The sequence below is a fragment of the Protomyctophum bolini genome, assembly GCF_963924005.1.
Source record: "Protomyctophum bolini genome assembly, chromosome: 17".
In the NCBI taxonomy this organism is placed as follows: Eukaryota; Metazoa; Chordata; class Actinopteri; order Myctophiformes; family Myctophidae; genus Protomyctophum; species Protomyctophum bolini.
In genome coordinates, this window is record NC_137878.1 from 5,651,851 (window position 1) to 5,657,850 (window position 6,000).

The window sequence follows — 6,000 nt, forward strand, 5'->3', positions numbered from 1 at the left end:
TATTCAGGTAGTATCAGAATTTAAATATCTTGGAATTACACTAGACTCAAACTTGACATTTAAAAAGCATGTTAAAAATGTAGCCAATAAAAGAAAATTCAATTTATCCAATTTCAGACACATAAGAACAGATGCAGCCAAACTCTTCATGCATGCTATGATTTTTTCACACATAACCTACTGTTTCACAACCTGGTCACAGACAAATCAGACAACTTTAAAACCCATAGAATCACTTTACAAACAGACATTAAAAACACTGGATCAAAAGCCCAACCGTTACCACCACTGCCATATAGTTAAAAAGTACAATTTATTTAATTTTGACGGCTTTAAACACTTTGCAGATGCCTGTCTCATTTTTAAGATCTTAAATGGACTTGCACCTCCACCACTGAAACAGTTCATAGATCGAACGGACAGTGGTGACAGAACAACAAGGGCAACTACCAGACGGGACTGTAAAGTGCCAATCAGACGTAGTGTGTTTGGTAAAACAGTCTTCTCTGTTAGAGCCTCCCATCACTGGAACAGTCTCCCTACAGAATTAAGAGAGACCTCCAACTATCTGACCTTCAAATCCAACCTGAAAAGGTGGCTAAAAACAACTCAAATTTGTAATCATGAGTAACTAACTATCAGCACTATTTAGTATTCATCACCGGTGTCATTTCTCACTTCACTTGTCGTTGTTCTGTCCCCTGCACCATGTCGATCTGTTCCTGTACTGTATTGTGTTTTTGTATGTAAATGTATACATGATGTACATCTGTCTCGCCTGTTATTACTTATTCTTGCTTTGTCTGCCATCTGGAATAGAGAGATTCCGTTTTTTTCCGGAACCGGTGGGGAATGTAATTATGTAAAGGGAGGCTGCCTTGCGCACAGCGAGAGAGCGAGAGAGAGAGAAGCTGAATAATTCCGGGAAAGTGCCTTCTTCTATGATTGATACTTTGATAGGACAGCCCACTTAATTTCATATATTCCCACTGTATGGCTGCATGTCAATTTTTGAACAGTGTAGGCTCTATCGTTTAATGTTGTCTCATACACATATAAAAAATCTGAATTGGCTGTAATTCTTAGCAAAACTGAACTTGTATGCATAATTACATGCTGGACATATCTGTTGCGTGTGTGACTGTGTGTGTGTCTTCAATTATTGTGCCCACGTCACCACGTCATTGCAACATAGGTAGGCCTATAGTAAATTTGACTTGCGCACCAGAAGGGAAACAAAGAAAAAGATGAGAAAAAAGTGGAAGCGCTCTGTGAAGTCCTATATGTGCCACACTGTAGGCCTTTGTTTTATTATGCAGCATAAGCCTCTAAGGTGTATCAGCGATACAACATCTTCAACGATTTTGTATCGCTGATACACCTTAGAGGCTATACGTTGCAACAGGCATAAGCCCGCGCGGCCCTCAACACAGGGCGCGTTCGGAAATAGCGCACAGTGCCCACTGTGCAATGCAAACTAATAGGCGAGTGCGCTCCCGGTGCGCATTTCCGAACGCACCCACAGTTGATAGTTCAAAAATTCAAGCCATGGCAGCACCATACGTCCAGATCGCTAACAGTCGCGGAGGGAAAGCCCTCGTTCTGGATAATTTTAGATATGTTCGCAATAAATCAAAGCCAGATAAGATTTATTGGCGATGTGCCCACCGTGGGTGCAGTGTTTTTCTGCACACGGGGTGGCTGGATCTCGAGGCCGATGATCCAGCCATCGTCGTGCTGAGGCCTCCAGGAGACCATGCCCACCCGCCGGAGGATGACCTCGTGGCCACCACAGCTCTAATTGAGCAAATGCTTGACCAGGTTTGTTAGGTTCTTATATGATTCTTGATTAATGTATTTTATGAATTTGATGTATTACCATTATCACGTGTTTGTTCTTGCTTACTGGGAGTAAATGCCTAAATTCTAAATTGCAATTCTAAATTGCAGGTCGCTGCGGATCCCACCCTGCCCGTCAAGCGGGTCTATGACCACGTGGTGGCGCAAACGGCAGCAGCAGCACGGCACCACATCCCTCCCTTCCATGCCGTGAAGAGCAGGCTGGAGAGACGGCGGGCGGGCCTGATGCCTCCCACCCCGCAAAACCTGCAGGAGGTCGCCGTGAACGGCGAGTGGGCCCAGACCTGGGGAGGGGACGAGTTCCTCACGAGGCACAACCTCCAGCACGGGTTGCTCGTGTTTGGGACAGATGACAACGTGTCCAAACTCGGCCAGTGTGACCAGGTTAGAATCCCTCTCCCACATAATTAATTTAAATAATGTAATTATTATCAATGCTTGAAAAGGTGCTGTGGTCAAAATGTTGAATAATGGGTATCCACATAATATATACTAACTTCTATCAGTAGTTCCATGGATAAAATCATTTTATTTTAGATCTACATGGACGGGACATTCAGGACCTGCCCACGGCCCTATTATCAGTTCGTGACCATCCACGGCCTATACCTGGGCCGGGTGGTCCCACTGATTTTCACTCTGATGAGTGGCAAGACGGAGGACATGTACCGCGCTGTCCTCCGTCATGTTAAGAGGAGGGTCCAGCGGGTCACACAACAACAGTAAGTGTGTGTGTGTGTGTGTGTGTGTGTGTGTGACGCTTTACATGCATGTGTGTACAGTATATAGGCTAATCTTTTCCCCCCTTCTTTCAAATGTGCCCTGCGTCCATCCACCCCTCCATTCATATCTACAAGATGGAGTCCAGTCACTGTCCTGATGGACTATGAGATGGGCCTAATGAACGCGTTTCGGGCGGAGCTGCCACAAACACAGGTACAGAACTTGGATTGGCAGGTGAGTGATGGTTTATTATTTTTTTCTTTAATACAAACATTATATTACTATTGATTGTTGAGTGCTCATGAAATTAGTAGTAGATCGATTTTAGTATAAGTTAACTTACTTCTTCACTCAACTTTTGCAGGTCCATACAGGGGAGACAGGCGCCTGAAAAAGTGGCTCAGGAAGGCCATGGCCACAGGCTACCTACCCGCAAACCACCTGAGGCGCGCCTTCAGAACGTTTTGCACCAGCAGAGAGACGCGCCATCTGCTCCGTCGCTACCCTGCATTACGTGGCTTCATTGACTACATGGAAGCCACGTATGTAGGGGAGCAAGCGTTGTTCCCTCCGAGGATCTGGAGCGTGTTTCTGCGTCGAGGTGACAACCGCAGCAACAACGCGGTGGAGGGTATAACAACTTTATTTAATTTTTTACATTATTATTAGTATTATTATGCTATTAATAGCCTATTATTATTATATTTGTTCATTGTTTTTATTTATTTTATTGTTTTCTCATTCCAAATCTGTCAATATCAGCAAGCGAATGCAATGTCAATGGGCAATGTGCTATGTGTGCTGCATGTATCCTGTAGTTCTTAATTCTTATAAATATGATTGTTTTAGGTTGGCATCACAGATGGAACGCGCGGGTTGACAGGCGCCACCCTTCCATCTGGGTCTTCATTCGCCGCATGAAGGACGAACAGAGGATGGTGGAGACCATGTGCGCCATCGCCGAACGCGGGTCTCCACCACCCCAGCAGCGGAGGAAATGGCGAAAGCTGGAAAGAAGGTTTGAGAGTTTCTTTACTAATTAATTAATAAACGGTTTTAAGCATGGGGTCCAGGGGAGGAGGTGGAGGCTTTGGCCTATATGTTAGCTTAATTGGTCATGGGTTCATCTAACATGGGTTTTATCTGAGTTGTTTTAAACCTTTTAAATAACCTTTTACATGAGGGTTGCACTGTTATTTATGTTTTTATTGTGTATTGTGGAGCACCCCCAACATAAGTTTTTCACAATGCATGTACTTGTCTGTGTGACAATAAACATAGTAGCCTAATGACTAATATTAATTATCTAATGATTTTCTCCAACAGGATTCGGAGGCTCGTTCGCCAGTTCCGTCATGGACCACGCACCCTGGAGCAGTACTGGGATGCGGTGCAGTACTGCGTCCACAATTTTTTGTAGATCTGCTCTGGGTGAGTTTACAAATTAATGTATATATTTATTTTGGAAATGTAGTCCATGCACCTTGTATTCCACAGTGTGCCCGTGGAGAAAAAAAAAGTTGCACTTTGGGACTCAAATAATGTTTGATTATGCAAAGTTGAATTACTCTCACACATGGTTAATCTCTGCAGAATAGCCATAGCCTATAGTTAATTGCCTGTCTCAAGCCATTTTATAACTTGACTCTGCCAGATTGCGGCACTTTAGTTTATGGTGTCGTCCACATGCAGTTAACAGTTTTGTATTGAGTTGTGCTTCATGAAATGTAGGCCTACTAATTCTCCAATCTGTTAATAAATTAATCAATCAATCAATCAACAATTCCCTGCCTGCTGCTCAACCAAGTTTACCTTAGTTTAGCACGCGTTTTTTAAACTTGCTCTTGAATTCTGCATGTCTGTTATAGTCTGCCTGTTTGAGTGAGCCCCCCCAAGCTTGTTTGGGGGGAGGGGGGAAGCTTGTTAATAAACACTGTCAAAACCAGTTACCTGTCTGCCTGCTTTTGAGTCCAATCTGTAAATTAATTTGGTGTCTGACAAACTGTATTTCTTGAAGTGGTTCTGAAGGTATATCTAGGTTAAGGTTAATGGTGTCCGCTATCATCAATGTGTACTGCACTGTACAGTCCAAATATTTGATCTTTATTAACCTATACTGAATGTCAGTCTCCAGGTTTTCTTCAGATTGTGTACACTGATTTACTAATTATTATGACACATGTAGGCCTATACTGCACATTATGAAATCCACTTATGTTGAGATTCCTCTCTGAGCAGCTTTAAGCTGCATGGCTGTTGGTTTGTTCGTTCCTACTAAGTAACAAATTTTGCTTATTCATACAGTACCCTCTACAAGCCAGCACATTTCAATGTTTTAAGTTAACATGCTGGAAAAAATAACAGATTTACAAGCTATCGACACATAGGCCTATATATGTACAGATTCGAATGTTAGCTTTTTTTTTTTGTATGCGCCGCCGCGCAAAGTTATGCCGTATAATGCATTGCAGAATGCAGCTACATTCACGTCTTGTGGTCTGCACCATGGGTGGATATATAAGCGTTGTTCAAAAACGTTTGTATGGTTGTCGACAAGTCCTGCAAAGGAGCGATGCACTTCACTATTCTACCACAGTGGGCTATGCAATATGTCTCTCTCTAGTCATGGGCTTTAAAGCGAGCTGGGCAGTGCGTGTCTGTGATCTGTGAGAGTGAGAGAGAGTTCAAATCGTGTCCTCCTTTTTTCCATTAGAATCAGTCCTAAAAGAGAGACCGGGTTCGCACTCTGTGTGTGTGTGTGTGTGTGTGTGTGTGTGTGTGTGGGTGTGTGTGTGTGTGTGTGTGTGCGTGCGTGCGTGCGTGCGTGCGTGTGTGTGTGTTTGGCAGTGAAGTCATTTTCCATAGAAATAGCATATTCTGTCAGTATCGATCAATTTGTTCACATATATTTGGTTCAAAGTCCTGTGTGAACTAAACGGACCAAAATGCAACATATTTAAACATTTTGGTCTCTGATCCGGACCTTCTAAGCGAACTTTTGGGTGTGGAAGATAGGCTTAAGGCTGCGCATTAGATACTACTCACAAGTAAGATAACATGAAAATATTGGATTAGTAGCCTATTCACAAGGAAGATTGAAAATAACAACAATAACAAGAATCATAGCCTAGGCCTATATAACAACAACAACAACAACTAATAATACAAATAATAATAAGATGATGACAACAATGATGATGATGACAATGTTTATAATACAAAATATGTGACAAGCATTATATTATTGCAATATTCCCACTGCAGGGCAACACGTAGGCCTACGTGACTGCTTTGAGGTTACGCAGCATGCAGGCTATATATATAATATCTTATCGATCATTGAAGAAGACTCGCTGTCCGGCAATCATACTCTGTCATCAGTATAATAATAATAATAATAATAATAATAATAATAAT